The 20,488-nt window shown below is 50.7% G+C and overlaps 1 long non-coding RNA gene across 5 annotated transcripts in view; it reads left to right on the top strand.

Moving 5' to 3' along the window:
* Positions 1 to 10,676: 10,676 nt before the first annotated feature.
* The window catches only part of LOC144305680 (uncharacterized), a 140,580-nt gene continuing 130,768 nt past the window's right edge, over positions 10,677 to 20,488 (top strand). For all 5 annotated transcript variants that reach the window (XR_013372686.1, XR_013372684.1, XR_013372685.1 and 2 more), the window contains exon 1: positions 10,677 to 10,815. This is a non-coding gene — a long non-coding RNA (uncharacterized LOC144305680). The remainder of the gene's footprint in view (positions 10,816 to 20,488) is intronic.

Below are 20,488 nucleotides of genomic sequence, written 5' to 3'. Positions count from 1 at the left end.
TAAAATCTTAAAAAAAAAAAACACTAAATAAAATCTTAGGGACGCCTGGGTGGCTCAGCAGTTGAGTGCCTGCCTTTGACCCAGGGCGTGATCCTGAAGACCCGGGATCGAGTCCCACATCACGCTTCCTGCATGGAGCCTGCTTCTCTCTCAGCCTGTGTCTCTGCCTCTCTCTCTCTGTGTCTTTCATGAATAAATAAATACAATCTTAAAAAAAATAACTAAAATAGTTCAAGAATTGTCCTTTTACATAATAGTGTTGGCACCTGTGGGAGTGTATCTTTAGAATAAATTCTTGGGAGTTGAACTGCTGAATCAGAGGCTGTGATGACTTTTAACTTTCAGTAACTGTTGCCAAGCTGGAAAGCTAGAGTTCTATCCTATTTTTCTTTGTATCTCTGACATGTTGGCATTCAACGGATAATTGTTAAATGGATGGATAAATTAAAAGGTCACGCCATTGAGAGAGAGAGGGAGAAGGAGGGCCGAGGGAGAGAAATAATCTGGCATAAAGTGGGAACATTTAATTGCACATTAAGGAGATGGAAATGCACTGAGTTGGTGTAAGGACAGGTGCTTGTGTAACATTCTGTTAAGCTCCTCGGAACTCAGCCCAATTTTTTCCCTCTTAGAAAGTCTCCAAGCCTTGGGTCTTGGGCTCTGGGACTGCAAGTTTCACTGGGAAATTGTTCCCTATGTTTGAAGGCCAGAGTGAACCCCAGTCTCCCCTGCTGTGGGCAGGACAGAGTTTCCAGCTAAGGGTGGAGGGTGGAGGATGGGAGATGGCCAAAGGGTTACCTCCTCCCAGAGGCATTGGGAAAAGCCCTGCCTTTCAGGGATGGGACGGGTTCCTGAGATTCTGGAGTCCCCCTGTGGAAATCTCTCATGCCAAACCCATTCCCCTTCTGGAACGAGAGGAGGTTGAACCACCTGGTACCAAGCAGAAAATGAGGTCCACTGTCTAATGGCCCAGTACAAGGATAGAAAATCTGACTATGAAAAGCTGAATTTATCTTGAGATCTTCCCTCCCCCCACTTCCTGCTAAGAAATCTCCTCTGGCCCGCCTCCCAAAGCTGCCCTCTGGCCACACTCACAGCTCTGCCTGGCAAGCCACACTGCTGGGGTCTCTCTGCTGGCCTCCCCCGACCCAGGCTCCCTCTTTCTCCTGTCCATCCAGCCCTCCTCACCCCCATCTGCAACCCCATCCTAAAACCTGACTTCCGTGGCCAGCTGGAAGGCAGGGTCCAGCAGGTTCTCCCCAGAGGCTGCTGTAGTACCTGGCACACAGCACTTATTATGTGTTAGTTGAACAAAAAGACAAAATAATCACTAGGCTTTTTAGTTTGCCATTCATGGCCTTCCACATGGAATAATACACTGGACAAGCATTGAACAAGTGCCAACTATACGTCAGGCACAGTGACAGGTGAGTCAGGTAGAGGTTCCGAGCTCATGATCTTGAATCCTTTTTGGATTGTGTCTGACACTTCATGGCTTGCTGGACACCCACTGATCGTTCTGTACTGTTATTCACCCCCATACTTATTTGAGTACCTATCATGTTCTAGCACTATGCTAAATACATACTGTCTAATTTCGTCCTCACGAGAACCCTCCAAGGAAGGTAACACTGGCCCCATTTTACATGCAGGGAAAATAAGATGGAAGGACTCACTCAAATCCACACATGCCCAGGAGTGAGTGGGGCAGGCCTTGCACCCCAGGCCTGCTTTGCTCGGGGTGGGGCCCACCCTCTTCACCCTGAAGTTCCACAGCCCGGCTGGGAAGCGCTTGACCCTTCGGGGATGAGGGGAGAGCATTCCAGACCAGGTGAACGCCTGCAGCCCAGTGGGACATCACTGTGTGTGTGGGTGGGGGTGGCTGAGGCTGAGCAGCACAGTTCTCTGTGGCTGGGACACCAGGAAGGACAGTGAGGAACAAACTGGAAGATCCTGAAAGTAGCTGATGGCACAGTTCTCTCGATTACTTGTCTCCTCATCCCTAAGCCTTGGGGCTCAGTTTCTCTCTGTAACTTCTTTATCTTTATGATCTTACTCCTTTGCTCCATTTTCTGGGTGGAAGCTCCCTGAGGGACCTGGGAAGTGGCTTGTTCAGGGCGGTTGGTGGTGCGTCAAGACAAGACTCTCAAGAGCCTCAGCTTACTTTCCAGGTTATGTTGGTTCTTATTTTGTCAAGCAAAGTAAAAGTCAGTGGTGCTGGTGCTGGTTGGGCGCTGTCATCGGAGGGCACTCCGCGGCATTCAGAAAGGACAGGCGACCCTTCAGCTGCTAGGCCTTTGCCTTCCTTACACTCAGGCCCAGCAGCCCCACTCGCCTCCTGCTCCAGTGCTTCTCGCAGCTGCCAGACCGTCTCCCTCCCAAGGCCATGCCTTCAGGAGCAAGGAAAGAAAAACAAGAGTAAGTCATTTTGATAAAATAAGGCCTAATGGATCCAGGGAAAATTATTGTAATCAGAGCCACAGCCATGGCACTGGGCAGGAGGGAAAAAAAATCTGTAAAATAATGCTCACATTATCCTCTTTTTCTCCCCCCCTCTCCCCAAAGTTCTACTTTGAGTGGTGTACTTTTAAACATCCTGACGGTGTTTAAAATCTTGCCAGAGGCAGGAACACAGAGGGGAAATATTCCTGCCTATAAACAAAGGGGAAAGTTTCATGCAAGGGACTGAGAATTTTGAGACTTAACTTGGAATTGGCAGTGGGAAAATGTAACGCTCTGGAAATAATGATCCCAGCATTAGGTCACTTGGGCAACGCAGCCATCCTGTACAGCCTTAGAAATGTTGCCTCAGCCTCTTCCCAACGTGAAGCCTCAAGAAGGATGGTTCATTCATTTGTTCAATGGTCAGTCGTCTCTTACTATTTGCAGGGAACTGGGACAGATTCAGAGTGAAAATAACTCTCTTGACCTCCATGCGACCGTATGTGAGCAGCAGGAAGATAAGCATGTGTTGGAGTAAGTACAGGGTCAGGGTGGGAGGTGATGGGGGAGCCCAGGGACTGCTCTCAGCTGCCTTTTTTTTTTTTTTAAGATTTTATTGATTTATTCATGAGAGACACAGAGAGAGGCAGAGACACAGGCAGAGGGAGAAACAGGCTCCTCACGGGGAGCCTGATCCCAGGACCCCAGGATCACAACCTGAGCCAAAGGTAGATGCTCAACCACTGAGCCACCGAGGTGCCCCCGTCTCTCAGCCTTCTGGCGTGCTGCCTCCCCAGGGCCAGCCGCTGAAGCCTCACCCATGGAACTCCCCTCTACAAGCACTGAAGGGCATCCCCGTACCTTTCTTGATCCTTCCATGGCATACTCCTCTCCCCCTGGACAATTCACGTACAACCAGCATGTAGATCTGGACTTGGATCCCCTGCTCTGCTGGATTAGGGAGGAAGGAAGAAGAGGCGTAGAAGACAGGAAATTGGCCCTGGGGAGCTATGAGCTGGAGAACATACAGGACTGACTTCCTGAAACTGGTCACTCCTTCATTCTCCCCTAGCGACATCCAGAAAGCCGAGATCAGCATGCTCTTTTCCTCACTTAGGCTCAGTGATAGGGATGCTGCTCATGCTTTCTCACCGCAAGTCAGGGCAAGAGGTCTGATAGTGACCCACCTACGTTCTCGGTGGGTCTACCAGAAACCATCCGCTCCCACCTTCCATCTCTTTAGCCTGATTGCTGCTCTTTTCTAGATGAGGAAACTGGACCCTGGGGTGAGTGATTTGCCCAGACGGAGAGCTGGTTTGAAGCTGAGGTCCTCCAATCAGTCCATGGCATCCTCTGCTCTAGAATGCCACCCCCCCGCCTCGCCCCACCACCTCTCTGGCTCCAGTTCATCCTGACCATGAGGTCCTGAGGAAGAATGTGTCACAGGGTCAACTGTAATCCAGTGACTCTACTCCCAGATATTTGCTTATGGGAGAGAACACAGGTACCCTCAAAAAAAAGCCTGGACATGAATTTTTCTTTTTTTTTTATTTTTTAAAAATTTATTCATGAGAAACACAGAGTGAGAGAGAAAGAGGCAGAGGGAGAAGCAGGCTCCCTGTGGGGAGCCTGATGCGGGACTCGATCCCAGGACCCCAGGATCACGATCGGAGCCAAAGGCAGCCACCCAGGTGCCCCAGACATGAATTTTTCTACATGTTTATTCCTGATAATCAAAAACTAAAAGCAGGTGTCCATTGATAGATGATAACACAAACAAGGGTAGGTCCATGCCACGGAATACTGGTCATCAATAAAAAGGAGCAAACTGCCGGTAAATGTGACGACATGGATGGATGTCACAGATGTTGAGTGAAAGAAGCCAGACACAAGTACCTAGTTATGATTCTGCTTGTATGACGTTCCAGAACAGCTTAAACTGGAAACCAGATCCCTGTTTGCTTGCAGGGGTTGGAAAGATAGGGAAACAGAAGGGGTTGGGGAGGAGATTAACTGGGAAGGGGCATGAGGAAACTTTGGGATGATGAAGATGTTCTTTTTTTAAAAAAAAGATTTATTTATTTATTCATGAGAGACGGGGGGGTGGGGGGCAGAGACTTAGGCAGAGGAAGAAGCAGGTTCTTTGCAGGAGTCCGATGTGGGACTTGACTCTGGATCCCAGGACCCTGGATCCCTGAGCCGAAGGCAGTTGCCCAACTGCTGAGCCACCCAGGTTCCTGAAGATGTTCCATCTCTTGACAGGGGTGTGGATTATAAGGGTTCGTGCATTTGCTAGAACTGATCAATCAGTATACTTAAGATCTGTGCACTTGAGGATTGGAAGTTACAACTAAATTTTAAAAATAAGAAAAGAAGTAGGTAGTACGTGATTGTTGCAAAACTTTATAAAGAAGTAATGAAGTAAGCAAAAACTTTTCCTACATCCAAATCTCACACTTCCAAGCTAACTGGTGTTCATTACTCCATGTCACCTTCCAGAGGCTCTTTCTGGTCATATCCTTCCACAGAAATGGTCTCCCCCTGACCACTGTGTTGTAATCCGCTCTGTAACAATGCGTCCAGTGGAAGGAAGACCCTTGAGAGAAAAGATTGAAACAGCCATTTCTGGGTGTCAACAATTTCCCATTTTCATGTGAAGTTTCATTGGTTTTCCGTGTTAGCATGCTTTGAGTTTGTGGATACCATGAAGGGGCAAAAGAATGCCTTGGTGGCACCATATTTTTCTAAATGATTTTTCTCTTGGGGCATCTGGGTAGCTCAGTCAGTTAGGCATCTGCCTTCGGCTCAGGTCTTGAACCCAGGGTCCTGGGATCAAGACCCGCGTTGATTGAGCTCCTTGCTCAGCGGGGAGTCTGCTTCTCCTTCTCCCTCTGCCCCTCCCACCCCACTCTTGTACTCTCTTTCTCTCTCTCTCAAATGAATAAATTTAAAAATCTTAAAAGAATAATTTTTCTTTTAAGGGAGCCACATCCCACTGCTGACCCCAGGCTCCCTGACCTCATCCTTGCCTCCCTCTGACATCTCAGGTGGTGCCCTTTGACCCCTGCTACTTTTTTGCCATTTTTTTTTTTAAGATTGATTGATTGATTGATTGATTGATTGATTTGAGGTCGGAAAGGGGCAGAGGGAGAGAGAAACTTTAGCAGACTCTGCCCTGAGTGTGGAGCCCGTTGTGGAGCCTGGTCCCAGGACCCTGAGATTATGACCTGAGCCGAAATTAAGGGTCCATCGCTTAACCCACCGAGCCACCCAGGCACCCCGCCTCTTTGCCAGTTCAACTGTGCCAAACACTGTCATCTTTCATGGGCTGGAGCCCCCCTGAGGTGCATGGAGACAGCGCTGCTCTCACAGTCCCGATGAGCGCTTTCCTAAGAGCGAGGACCCCTTCTTAAATCCTCAATGCCCCCAAAGACATTCCCTATGACACTTTCAGTATTTATTATTTTTTAAAAAGATTTTATTTATTCATGACAGACACACACACAGAGGCAGAAACACAGGCAGAGGGAGAAGCAGGCTCCATGCAGGGAGCCCGATGTGGGACTCGATCCCGGGTCTCCAGGATCACACCCTAGGCTGAAGGGAGGCGCTAAACCACTGAGCCACCCAGGAATCCCCACTTTCAAAATTTATTGAATGAGAAAATACACAGAAAGGAAAAGCTATTAATGAAATGATTTGCATTTAGTAATGATGACAGTATCTACATGCATTGAAATAATAATAATAAACAGCTAATATTTATTGTGTTCTTACTAGGTGCCAGGTGTTTTGCTAAGTGCCCTACACACATTATCTATAATTCACCCCCAACCCCACAAGTGGAAATCATTGTTACCTCACCGGCTACATGAGGAAACTGAGGCTCAGAGATGTTAAATAATGTGCCCAAGTTCAGACTACTGGGAAGTGGTGGCCCAGGAGCTCCGTGTGACAGGCACGAAGGGTTTAGTCACACGATCTTGCTTCCTCTATTTACTTATTCTGTGCTCAGTGCTGGAGAGCCTAGGAATTGCCCAGCCCCGCCCCCCCCCCACTCCGGGGGGCCTCCTGGGAGCCAGGGAGTCACAGCCTATGCGGGGAAACAAAGGAACAAATGCAGGTGCCTTGTGCTCAGCCTGCAGTCCAGCTCCAACTTGTTCGTTAGCACAGGACCCTTCCCAAAGCCAGCCCCACTCTTTTAGCATCCCTCAACCCCCGGGAGCTCCCTGTGCCCAGTTGGGCTTGTCCCTCTGTCCCCAGTTGCTTGGAGGGGTTAACAGTTGAAAACCTGTTTGCAGACCATTAGAAACAATAATCACCTTGCCAGTAACCTGATCTACCTCAAAAGAAGGGTCTTGGTTTTAGCAAACAGATTAAGTGGTGTGTGAAGTGGAGGGGTGGAGCGCAAGCCCCAGTCCATTCCCCTAAGTCGCATTTCCTCTGGACCCCTGGAATTTGTGTGGTGATCAGGCCAGGCCCAAGGGCCACCTCTGGGGCTCACACCCTTCTGGCTGTTTCTTCCTTCCCCTGGAACTCTGAAAACTGGCTCCCCTGTAGGTAGGGATCTGACAGGAGCCACTGCCCCCCCCCCCAAATGGCTGCTTTGTAGGCCGAGGGAGCACAGACCCCAAGCCTGTCTCCCCTCATCCCCGCCACTCAGCTCGGCTGAGAGACAGAGAGACAGCTGTGTGCAGGAGCCCAGCACTGATGGTTAAACTTTCAGGAATTTGGCAAGCTGGTGGTCAAACATGGCCATTATTAAAAATTGAATAAGCCTATAATTACATAAATTCTATTTTTTAAAAAAAGGTAATAAATACTCAAAACTCATCACTTCTTAATTATTTTCTTATGTTTCATTGGTGTCTGCACTTTGGGGTTGTTCACATCTGTTGTGTCCCTACGGTGGACAGTCCGTGCAATGGGCTGCTACCCCACACATCTCCAGGCTCTCCGTTTCCTGACAGCACGTTGGAAAATTGAAGTCGGCCACGCCGGGGGTGTTGACATCACAGAAATTGGCAAATGTACAAATCGGGGCTTGTATTTCCCCCACTGCTTCTCCTCCCTCCAGAGCTGGTTGTTAAACATTTACCAGTGTCTCCGTGCTAAGAGAGGGTGACTAACCCAGCAAGGTCACAAGCAAGCGTGCAGCTGGACCCTGGGGAGCTCACCACCATGCTGTTCTACCTCTTAAAAAATAACAAACCCTCTTGGACAAGTTAATTGTGAGGAAGCAAAAGAGTTGAAGGAGGATTAATGGTTAAAGATGAAAAGACTTAAAGACATACATCACACAATCACGATATGAACCTTATTTGGATTCTGATTAAAATAGACTACAAAAATGACATTTATGAGACATTTGGAAGTTTGAGCCCTCACTAGATATTTGGCAGTGTCTGTGAATTATCCTTATTTTTTAGGTGTGATGATGGCATCATTTTTTGAGCACTGAGTATTTCAGACAAAATTACATGCTATGCGAGATTAGTTTTATTTCTTTATTTTTAAAAAGATTTTAGTTATTTATTCATGAGACACAAAGAGAGGCAGAGACACAGGCGGAGGAGAAACAGGCTCCCTGCAGGGAGCCCGATATGGCACTGGATCCCAGGACCCCGGGATCACATCCTGAGCTGAAGGTAGATGCTCAACCATTGAGCCACCAAGGCGCCCCTAATTTTAATAATAATAATAAAAAAGTGAGTCTCTGTATAGACTGGGGTTCTCAAAATGGGGTTTCCTGACCCAGCAGCACCAGCAGCAATGGGAAAATGCAGATTCTCAGGTCTCACTCCGGACCTACTGACTCAGAAATTCAGTGTTAACATGCCCCCTAAGGTGACGCTGCTGCGAAGTTTGGATGAAGCAAGATTCACCTTGAGTTGATGCTTGTTGAAGCTGGGTGACACGTGGATGGGGCGGGGTGTCGTACGTGGAGGTGAAATCAAATGTGACAAAAAGTTAAAAGAATTAATAGCACACTAGACAAAGGGAGGGTAGGTCTGATGGGAAGACATTGTGGCTGGAGAGACATGGATTCTCCTGGGTGCCTTCACCACATCCTATTGGCCTGTGTGTCTTTATTGTCTTTTGAATTAAAAATCCAGGTTAATGGCTTGCGTGGCCTCCCGACTCTCCAGCTGGGGGCCTCCTCCTGCCCACCCCAGCTCCTGGGGTTTCTCTCATCAACCCCGCCCCCTCATTTGAAGCCCTAGTGTTAATAAGGTTTGATCCTGAAACCTCCAATCTCTCAGAGAAGCAACTATTTTAATTTTCAACTTCCACCTAAAGCTGTGTGACTTGAAAATAGCCACCCTCCAGACCTGCTTTATCAGCTACAGACGTGATGCAATTAATTAACTATATGCAGCCTCTCCGGCGCGAGCTGCTTAACTTCCAGCCCATTGTAGCCGGGGTTTACTTAGCAGATAGGGCCTAAGAGCCTGTAACTGTTTACCTCCCCGTGGAGGGCCGTCCTGGGCAGATGAATTCATTAGTCGGTGTTTGCAGAGCGGCAGGAAACAAAAAAAAAAAAAAAAAAAGGCATTAGATGAGTGTTTCTTTTCTTTTTTTTTAATTTTGTGTAAAAGTTACCAAAAAACTGAACTTACATCCAAGTTATGTTATTGCGTCCCACACCCCTCCCTACAGCTCCTGCTCTGTAACCCCCTCCACCCCTGCCGCTGTTCCCCCTCTGTACCTCCTCCCTCCCCCAACTGTACCCCTTCCACCCCTCCCCCTGACCCCTCCTCTGCCCCTATCTGTACCCCATCCCTTCTCCCCCCTCTCTGTACCCCCCTCCCTCCCCCATATCCCCTCTCATCTCCTCTGTACCCCTCCTCTACCCCCCTCCCTCCCCCATATCCCCACCATCCCTCCCCCTCTGCACCCCCTCCCTCCCACCCCCTCTTACCCCCTCTACCCCTCCCTATGTACCCCTCCTCTCTCTGCACCCCTCCTCTCCCCCTCCCCGACTCCTCTGCCCCTATCTGTACCCCCTCCCTCCCTCATATCCCCACCACCCCTCCCCCTCTGCACCCCCTCCCTCCCACCCCATCTCACCCCCTCTACCCCTCCCTATGTACCTCTCCTCTCTCTGCACCCCTCTTCTCCCCCTCCCCGACTCCTCTGTCCCTATTTGTACCCCCTCCCTCCCCATAGCCCCTCCACCCCTCCCCCTCTCTGCACTCCCTCCCTCCCACCCCCTCTACCCCTCCCCCCTCTACCTACTCCTTCCACCCCTTCCTCTGTACCCCTCCTCTACCCCTCCTCTCTGCACCCCTTCCCTCCCCCTGTACCCCTCCCCCTCTCTGCACCCCCTCCCTCCCCCTGTACCCCTCCCCCTCTCTGCACCCCCTCCCTCCCCCTGTACCCTCTCCACCCCTCCCCCTCTCTGCACCCCCTCCTTCCCTCCCTCCCCCTGTATTCCCTCCACCCCACCCCCTCTCTGTACCCCCTCCCAGTTTTTTACTCTCATTTCCGCTATTTCTCCAACTGGAAAACGTTTTTGGATTCTGTCCCAGAGGATGGAAAAGGTCTGTCGTCTGTCCTTTAGGTGGGATATTTGAGGATTTTTTTAGTTTTTTGGGTTTAACGGCCAAACGCCTCCAAATCCCCTGCTTCCTGGTCCCCCCTCCCGGAAGCTGTCCTTCCCTTCCTTTTCCCTTCCGTTCCTTTTAAAAAACAGACTGGTCGAGGCCTCGTCAGGAGACGCGAGCACATGTTTCTCCCAGAAACTACACTTCCCAAACCTCCGGAGGAGGAAGGAGGCGCGGCCGCTTCCTGGCGGGCGGGAGGCGGGAAAGGCAGGCGGCGGGGCGCCGCAGGTCGGCCTCAGCCCTTTCAGCCCGACGCCTCGAGCAGGATGCCCTCGCGGCCTGAGCGTGGGCCGCAGGCGCCAGCCGCCCTCCCGCCCGCCTCAGCCGCGGCCTGCGGGCCCCGACCCCGCTGAGGCCGGAGGCCCCGGTTCCCGAGGTGCGGCCCGGGGGCTGGGTGCCGGCTTCCGCACAGCGGACGGGGCGGCTCCGGCTCCGCTTTTCCAGAGGCCAAAGCCCGGCACCGTCTCGGGAGACACGAGCGCGCGGTTACGGGCGCTGCCGACGCCTCGGCGTCCCTGCGGCGCCCACTTTGCAGGCGAGGAGTCACGTGGGCGGGGAGTCACGTGGGCGGGGAGTCACGTGGGCGAGGGCGTCACGTGGGCGAGGGCGTCACGTGGGCGAGGGGAGGCCGCGTGCCGCCGCGCGCGCAGAGCCTGTGGTGCAGTCGGGCGCCCGCGAGGCCGCCTGAGGCACCGCCCGCACCGCCCAGGCCGAGCGGCCCGCCGCCCCCGCCGAGACCCGGAGCCCGGAGCCCGCCGCTCCTCGGGTAGGTTTTTATTTCTACAGACCGCGGTTCCGAGTATTCGCGTCCGGAAAGGTCTGCTTTTACCGCGGGCACGTGTTGGCCTGTCCCCCACCCGTGGCCGTGGTCCTCGTCGGACGCGGCGGGCCGGGGCCCCTCTGCGAGCCGCCGGCCGGGGGACCCCAGCCCTCCTCCCGCGACCCCGGGGAGCCCTGGACCTTTGTAAGGTGCCGGCACGACACAGGTGAGCCGCGAGTTCCCGTCGCCTCCCCCCACCCCGTTGTCCTCGGAAGCGGGTTTTGGGACCAGCGTCGGGGGCCTCCCCGGAGACCTTGCCCGGCGCGGGCGGCCTGGATGCCTTCTTGACAGAAATGGAAGAGTATCTGTGTAGCCGTCTCTCGTTCACGTCATGACTTATCTGAGACTTACTTTGCCTACCTCGTTCTTTCTTCTTCTTTTTTTTTTTTTTCCTAAAGATTTTGTTTATTCATGAGACACACGGAGAGGTGGAGACACAGGCAGAGGGAGAAGCGGGCTCCTCGCAGGAAGCCGGATGTGGGCCTCGATCCCGGGGCTGGGATCACGCCCTGAGCCACCCAGGCGTCCCCCGTACCTCGTTCTTTTAAAACGTTTTTTTGCATTTCTAAAAAATACTACTTTTTAAAAAATATATTTTATTTATTTTTTTTTTAATTTTTTTTAAATTTTTATTTATTTATGATAGTCAGAGAGAGAGAGAGAGAGAGAGAGGCAGAGACACAGGCAGAGGGAGAAGCAGGCTCCATGCAGGGAGCCCGATGTGGGACTTGATCCCGGGTCTCCAGGATCAGGCCCTGGGCTGAAGGCGGCGCTAAACCACTGAGCTACCTGGTCTGCCCAATATTACATATTTTTATTTATTTATTTTATAGAGGGTCAGAGAGCACGAGCAGTGGGGGGACAGAGAGAGTGGGAGAGAGAATCTCAAGCAGGATCCAGTACCAGTGTGGACTCCGACTTGGGGCTTGACCTCACAACCCTGAGGTCATGACCTGAACCGAAATCAAGAGTCAGACTCCTAATGGACTAAACCACTCAGCCGCCCCTAAAGATCTTATTTTTTTTTGAGTAATCTCTTCATCCAACGTGGTGCTCAAACCTACAACCTGGAGATCAAGAATCCCACCTTCCACTGACTGAGCCAGCCAGGTGCTCCTAGAATGGTAGTGATTTTTGAATCCAAGTTTGGAAATAACTTTTTTTTTTATTGTGGTTCAATATCCATAGCATAAAATTGGCCATTTAAACAATTTTTAGGTGTCCAATTCAGTGGCATTAAGTACATTCCCATTCAGTCACCACTTCTCCATCTCCAGAACATTTTCATTTTCCCTCACTGGCTTCTGTGCCCACAGAACACTGGCTCCCCTTTCTCCCTCACCCCACCCATGCCCTGGCAATCACTAGTCTGCTTTGTCCCCCTGATATGACTGCTCTAGGTCCTCATACCACCAGTGTGATCACACGGTATTTGTCTTCTCATGTCTGGTTTACTGCGCTTGTATCTTCGAGGATCATCCACATGATAGCGTATGTAGAATTTCCTTTCTAGGGCTAACAGTCCTTCGTATGTATAAACCACATTTTGTTTTTCCCTCTTCTATCACTCGTTCACACCTTTTGACTATTGTGAATAATGCTGTTATGAACATGGGTGTCCAAAGGTTTGCTTGAGTCCTCGCTATCATTTCCTTGGGGTAGGGACCCTCATGTGGCATTGCTGGATCGTACATAATACTTTGCTCACTCATTCAGGTACCACATCATATTCCATTGAGTCTTTCATGTGTTTATTGGCAATTTAAATTCACTTTTCCATAAATTGCCCATTGGTATGATTTTTGATGGTATTTTAGACGATCTTTATATAATCTGGATGTTCATTCTTTATCTGTTATATACCTGGCAAATTAATCACGTTTAAAAACAAGTTTCTACGTCATTCCAGATCAAGCGCTTGTCTTTATCTCTGATTATTTAAGAAATATTTATGGATGAGGATTTTTACTATTATAAAGATAAGAGCCCACAGGCAGCCATTGGTATGCAGCGTAGGGCCTGCCTCGTAGAAGGTGCTCTGTAAATGTTTACTGAACGACTGGATTACTTTTGGCCAGCACATGGTCTCATTAGTTTCTTTTTAAGGGTTCACTGCGATCAGTCCAATCCAGAAATTAAATCCTTCATGATACCTCATAGTACAGCTTTTCCTAAGTTTAACCTGTTCTATCAGCCGCGGGGAAAAAAATTAAACCAAATTGCTATGAAAATAGATAGTTCAAGTCTCTGTTATTTGAAAAGCACTGTAGTGAAACCATCTTGCAGTGGGCTTTGTTAAAATGAGAATAGTTAGTGATCAAATAATCCTTGGACTAGAAAAGCTTGGAAAAGGGACAATAGTTCTTTACTCATTACTCCTGCCTCTTCTCCAGAAAGATTAGTATAGGTTTAATATGTATCAAATAATTTGCTGAACACTGTACACCTGTTATTTAATCTTCACCATAATCTTGCAGGGAACCCATGGCCATCCACATTTGAGAGATATGGGGGGCTCAGGAAAGCTAAGTCACTTGCACGAGATCACACAGCTTGTGGTAAATTGTAGAGCTGGGAATTAATCTGTGTTCCTTTGGGGCAGGCATTGAGGTCTTAACCATTTTCTCATCTATGTCCATGGTACCCCAATACTAGAACGGGCTACTAGCAGGTACCATGGCCAATAGTGGGTGACCTTCCCAGGGCCCCCGGAACGGGGGCCGGAAGGTTTGCTTGTGTCCCAGGGCTGGGTGTGGGACACAGGTTGGAGTGACTGTATCCATGAACCTCACAGGTCCACAGTGCCCTGGCGAAGCCATTCCGTCCCCCCTCCTGAGACTGCTTCCCTAAGGCGCTACCAGGTCCTGGGGCTGGAGGGGCCTCCAGGGTCAGGCATGAATGCTCCACCTGTCATCCCTTGGGAATGGCTCTGCTCATCTCCTGGGTGATTCTGTCTCAAGACTGTAGCCCGTAGGGATCTCTCTGTCTTTTGAACCCTGACCACACGGGGAGTTTGCAACTCACAACTTAATACAGGCTTCTATTTGTTTTTGTCTTGTTCTCTGAACTTTGTTTCTTGTCAAATAGTGACACAATTTGTCACACCAGACAAATAGTGACGTCTCTAGGGCCAGAGGCCTGGGGTACACTTTGCAAACAGTGCTTCTGAAATACAGCACTGGAGCCAGGTATGGACTGATAAAGTATATTTTAGTGGACCACCGTTTCAGAGCCTCTGAGACCTTAGAGTCAGCTGAGAATCAGTGGTTATGAACAACTTCTCAGGAGAAGAAAGATGAGAAGCTCTCGAATTGAATTTTCTGTTTCTGGAAAGAATGCTGTGTACCTGTTTCAAAGTGCAATCAGCAGAACATTAAGGGGAAGCCCCCCCAAATTCCAGCTATCATTTCCCTCATGCTCATTCTCACTTCCAGTCTTAGGCATAGCTCATTTTCTAGAATTGCCTGCTCCAGGGCCCATTAACTAGGAAGTGCCTCTAGGGAGCCTGGTGGGGGTGGTGGCAGCAAAGGTGAGAGAAGGACCCCCATTTTACTTGGAGGCATGAAAAATTAATCTACCCTTTTGATGATTTAAAATGGCATTTGGAATTATGATTCAAATCCTCTAGGGGTTTTGTCTTTTCTGCAAGTGCGTGGATCGTTTTAAATACCAAGAAGCTGAGGGGCTTGTCACTTGTCTGTGATTTGCCTGCACCGTCCTGATTCCCCGCCATCTAGATCTGCTGTGATTTCTACTCACCCAGCTGCTCTCATCTTTGAAATTGTCCCCATGTGATCTACTGTTACCTGTATCCGTCACAGAAGTCCTCACTGAAGGAAACAATGCTCCTTGAAAATAGGAGCCTCTCTCTTTCTCTGATTCACTCGAAGTGTTTAACGAGCCAGCAGCCAGATGCCCTTGCACTGGTTCACACCCAGAACTGTGGCCCCGGCCTTACAGGCTCCGGGAAGAGCCATAACTAATGCTAGTAGGAATCCTTTGACAATTTTGGAGGAAAGGAGTGTAGACTAGTCTTACTGCCCCTGGATAACCATAACAGAATGCCTTGACTGCACCAGGTAAAGTGGAGTCTCTAATCCCCCCCAACACACACACCTAGGTGTGGACGGCTTCTTTTTCTCATTTCAAGGTAAGACCACATGTGCCTACACTAGGGAGCCCCAAATTGTGGTTGTCAGCAGAATGTGCGTGAGAGAAGTTGGCAGTCTCAGTCAAGGGAGACAGAAAAGACTGTTTCCCTTTAATTGGAAACCTTTCTCCTTAGGAGGTGCTCAAAGGCTTGTGATTTGCACAGATGTCTCTCTCTGAAGCAACACAGTTTGGGAGCAGATTTGCTCCTTGGCCACGGCAGGGATCAGGAACATCGTGGAAGGCTGTGCTGTCCGGTGTGGGAGCCTCTAGCCACAAGTGGCTACTTACATTTATACTGCTTAAAATGAAATAAAACGAACCATTCATTCTCTATGTTGCACGACCCATGACCTTTCAAGTGCAGGTGCCTTCTGTACTGGACAGCGTAGCCACAGGACGCTTCTGTCATTGCAGAACGTCCTGTTGGATAGTGTTACTCTGAGGCATGCCACTTACCAGAGGCTGCCTTTCTGGTCCCAGGAAGGGGGGACCCTCACTTTGGCCCTGATTGCCCCAAGTGAGGCTGGAGTGAGGCCAGTCACCGTGGGTCTGTATGCATAGCACAGGCGTGGTCACTGGAGTGAAAACTTAATGCTACTCTCAATAAACATGTATTTCTTTTTTAAATTTTTATTCATTCATTCATGAGAGGCAGAGAAAGGCAGAGACATAGGCAGAGGGAGAAGCAGACTCCCTGCAAGGAGCCTGGTGTGAGACTTGATCCCAGGCCCCCGGGATCATGCTCTGAGCCAAAGGCAGATACTCAACCATTCAGCCACCCAGGTGCCCCCTAAACATGTATTTCTTAAATAACAGCACTCCATTCAATGTCACTCAGACATTGGAAATCCTGACACATTTCTGTTGCCTTGGAGTTCATAATGTATACATTGATTGACGTGTCCTGGAAAGATGGAATAACAGCAGGACAAGTGACGGTGGGACATTGAAGAGAGGGGACTAGAGAGATCCACAGGCAGTGAACTCGGTAACTTGGTGACAGGACACTGACTGTACAGCATGTGGGGTGTGGGTCGTGCACGTGAACTCTGGGCCTCGTGGTCTTCAGGCTGGGAGTCCGAGTGGGCCATCTTCCCCTGACCTCTCTTGAGCCTCCTCCTTGGCAGCTCTGGCATCCTTGGGCTCCCGTTCCCCCTCCCAGAGTGCAAGGCTGAGGGTGGAGGGCAGGTGGGAGGTGCTGAGTCTGTGCCACCAGACCCCGTTCAGGGTGCACACTGTACCCTGTTTGCCCCCGGATCTGGGGGAACTGAACCAGCCTGTCTCTAGCCTAGAAGCACAGCCTGAAGAGGCTCTGGGCTCCTGTTTCAAGCCTCCCCGGGACTTGGTTTTCTGGTCTGGGTGTTTGGGACACGGCATGGGCCGCTATTACAGTTTTGCATTTCACTTCCCGACTGAATCAGGATGTGCCCTTTATTGGGGTGGGGGGTGCAGGGGTGAAGGAACCCAGGCATCCGCCCAGAGCCTGAACAGTCCCCGCAGCGCGGCAGGAGGGAGGGAGAAAGAACCAGCAGGAGGGCATCTCCGGGGTGCCGGAAGCCAGTGTGCGGTCAGTGGCAGCGCGGGCCGGGTGCCAGGGTCCCCCTTCCCATCTCTCTCCTGACCGTCGTTGCACTGTCTCATGCATGGGGCCAGCACCTTGGCCCCTCCACCCGCTCACGAGCTGGCCTGGTCAGGGGACACGTGGCCTGGAGCTCTGGGCCCTGCATTCCGAGTGGTCCCCCGCCATCCACCCAGCCTGAGGTGATGCCTGGGGAGGCCCCCCAATTGTTTCTGCTTTACCTTCCAGCCTGGAAAAGCCAGAGTGAGGCGGCGTGCTGCTTAGTAGGTCCTGGGTGAACCCGAGGGCTTTGCTTCTAAGACGGGGGCGATTTTATGGAGACCTTGCGCGGAGCGGATGTTTCCCCCGGCTCGTTTGTAAAGTCCATTACTAGGACTCTGGTGGGACCAGACGCCGGGCAAGGGGAGGCATAGCTAGTGCCTTCGAAGGGAAACAAAAAGCACGGGCAGCAGAATGAAGTGGGTACAAGTTACGAGATGAGTGTGTAGGGCTTCGAAAAACAAGTAGCAGGGCCAGCTTGGTGTCTTTGCACTTTCTGGAAACTGTGGTGTGGGCCAGGTGGGAGACAAGAGTGAGAGAGGATGTGAACGAAACTGTGAATGGGGACGAACCTGGCCGTCCAGGAGACCAGCCTCACTTCGGGGGTAGGGGCATCTTTGCCCTAAAGAACTTTCCTTCAGCCTCAGCTCTAACACACCAGGAACATCTCTGATGGTTTTGGGTATCTGTGAGGAGCAAGAGTGTTCGTGGTATCAGCCCAGGCCCTGAAAGTGCCCTGAAAGCAGGTTTCCCAGGCTGGTCCTGTGTTTAAACTGGGATGTGAACTTTGCAGGCAGCAAAGGCTCTGGATGTAGAAGTTTGGCTGATAGAAGCCCCTGGTGAGGAGGGGGGGGGCTTGGCCCAGGCCCTCTGGGGGCGTCTCCCGGCTGGCTGCCAAAAGGGCTGGGCTGCTCCAAAGGCACTTGAAACAAATAAAACAGTGACTCTAAAACGTACCCCATATGTCACCTTCTTACCGAAAAATACTCTCTGTAATTAGTTGCAGAGAATAAAATCCAATTTACCTGTCAAAGAGAAAGTCTGAGCTGAGCTGTACCCCCTTCACCCCTGCAGGTTGCTGGGGGAGGGGCATGTGGCTTGTAGGCCCTTCCCTCCCCTCACCCCTACTTTTCTCCTGCCCCCTTTATTGGTGAGGACTGAAAAAAAATATTGGAAAGTTGGAAAAATCCTCTAAAGACACACAGCTTTCCAAGGACAATCAGGCCACTAATTACTGTTAAGCCCGAGCCCCGTTCTGTGTTCCAAGTGGGGGACCTCAGTGTGTAGCAACCACTTGGGTCTTTTCATGAGTTCGGGCTAACTCCTGAATAGCAGATTTCTTCCCCTGCCCTTTTCAACATTTGCTTGCTGCCCAGCCTTCTGTCTTCTGTTTCTTTCTCCTTCATCTTCAAGTTCACCTTCTCCCTCTGTCCTTTTTTTCTTTCTTTTCTTTTCTTTCTTTCTTTCTTTCTTTCTTTCTTTCTTTCTTTCTTTCTCTCTCTCTCTCTCTCTCTCTCTCTCTCTCTTTTTGTTGCCCCCTCCCCTTTATTCTTTTTGCTTTTCTGATAGCATTTTTCTTCTGGCGTGGTGTTTTAAGTCTCTAAATGAAACTTGACTGCCCCCACGGCCCGCTGGAGAAGCACAAAGGCCTCCCGTTCCACTGGCTACAGTAACGCCATTGTGTGTCCTAACAATGCACTAATTGGTGGTGACAATTGTGGGGCTGGGAGGAAGAGGGGGGGCGCTCTTTTCCAATCAGCAGGGCCACCAGGATAAAAGGAGAGGAGGAGGAGGAGGAGGATGGGAGGCCCGGGGTGCCTGATGAGAGGGGGGATAGATCTGCAGAAGGGGCGCAGTGGTGGGGCTCGTGTTGGGCTTTCTAAATTAATAATACAAACGAAGGAGAAAAGAATTGTTTTGGGGAAAAAAAGTAGACTTTGCCTCAGACAACTTCAGAGTCCTGGGGGAGGGGGGTGAACCCCCTCCGGGCGACTTGGTGGGAAGGGAACTGAGCAGCGCCCACAGCTCCATCCCTCCAGCAGGGCTGCTAATTGATGGAGATGTGGGAGAGGCCTGTGAGAAGAGGCCGGGGGACCTCTCCGTGGGCTGGTGGAAAGGCAGGTGTTGAGGCTGCTCTGTGGCAACATCCCCATGTCCACCACATTTCTCAGGGAGGGGAGGAAGCCACAAAGGGAGGAGGCTGAACCATAGGCTGTGTGGCGCATTAGACTCTCACAGCGTCCAGGAGCTGTAGATGGTGACTCTGACCTTTAAACTGGTCTGGAAATGGAGTTGGGCAGGACCATAGACAACAAAATGGTAGCCAAACGGTGCTGCTGGAACTCTCAGGGCCTGCTGGAGGATGTGTGAGAGGCCCCCAGAATGTCACCCAGAGCCTGCAGGAGCCTCCTGGCCACCTGGCTTCAGCCAACACCCTTCCTTTGCGCAGAATGACTCATCTTCCCAGACCAACATCAAATGTGCCCTCTCCCGGAAGCTCCTCCTGGCCAGGTGGGGTTGACCCACATCCTCTTTCATGCTGTCCTTCTGTGCCCTGAAAACGACAGGACCTGATGTCCAGTCATCTCTCCTGTGTGCCAGGCCCAGTGCTAAGTGCCTTATCCACAGCATTTCACCTGAGTCTCACAACAGCCCCATAACAGGAAGATTATTTTTATTCCCATAGAGAAGACCATGGGGAAACTGAGGCCTCTGAGCTTCTCAACGAGGTTCAGTATTGTGCTCAAGGCCACCCAGCTCAAAGCGGAGAGGAGAGGAATCTATTGAACTGCTTCAGTGATGTTGCTGGTTCACAGGCCCTGTTTGCTTCCACACTCACCTTTCCCCAGTCACTGTGGTCTCTGCAGGGTGGAGGCTGTGACTGTGGGCTTTGCTTCCCCAGCACCTAGTGCTTGGCATACAGGGGGGCTCCAGAAAAGTTTGCTGACTGAAGGGGGAGATGGGTGGGCTGGATTATTGGCAGGTCTCTTCTGTGCCCCCTTGGGTCTCAGACTTCAGCCTGCATCAGAATCCGCTGGGGTGGAAGGTTGCTAAAACACAGATCCTGGGGCTCTGGCCCCCCACCCCCCAGCCCTGTCTGGGTAGAGCCTGAGAATGTGCTTCTCTGACACTTTTTCCAGCAGCTCCTGCTGGCCCTGTGTCCCCAGCCTCACAAGGGCTGTTCCAGCTCCAGCATCTTGCTAACATCGTGATGGGGAATTCATTCCTCCTGTTATCTCTGTCTTTAGTAGTCCGACATAAGAAGTTTTATTAAGGAGAAATTGACATTGACAAGTTTGGATTATAAATAATCTTAGGCTTCTGCTTGCTTTAAATAAAAATCTTATCAAATAGCCATTCATACCTGATGAAAAAAAGCCACGTGCTCAACCAACCACACCGCAAATGGTGACATTTTCAAGAAAATATCTGGACTGAGTCTGTTATTTGGGAGGACTCTGTCCAACGGCCTTTCTCTCTCACAGGTTTTTTTGTGCCTTTTGATTTTATGTCATGAATATCTTCTGCTTTAAAGGGAAATGTGCCTCCCAGGGAGGACTGAATGAAGAGCATTTGAGTTCTGGTCTTGGTGAGAGCATTGAGGGGTCAGGTGAGGCTTGAGGAGCCTTCCCACGAGGCCCAGAGTGTCAGGTCAGCTCAGGAGCCAATGCCCTGCATCTCAACATGTGCTGGGAAACAGTAGATGGGACCCTCTGCCATCCCTGCCAGTGAAGCGTTCTCTCTCCCTCTCTCTCTCTCTTTCAGTTCTGTCGGAACCCTTTCTCTTGAGCCCATCATTCCAATTAGTCCGTTCTTCAGCATCCTTGGTGAGCCACTAGCATCGTGTTG

The sequence above is a fragment of the Canis aureus genome, chromosome 36, assembly GCF_053574225.1.
Source record: "Canis aureus isolate CA01 chromosome 36, VMU_Caureus_v.1.0, whole genome shotgun sequence".
In the NCBI taxonomy this organism is placed as follows: Eukaryota; Metazoa; Chordata; class Mammalia; order Carnivora; family Canidae; genus Canis; species Canis aureus.
Note: the sequence above shows the minus strand (reverse complement) of the source record. Positions and strands in the feature narration are given on the sequence as shown.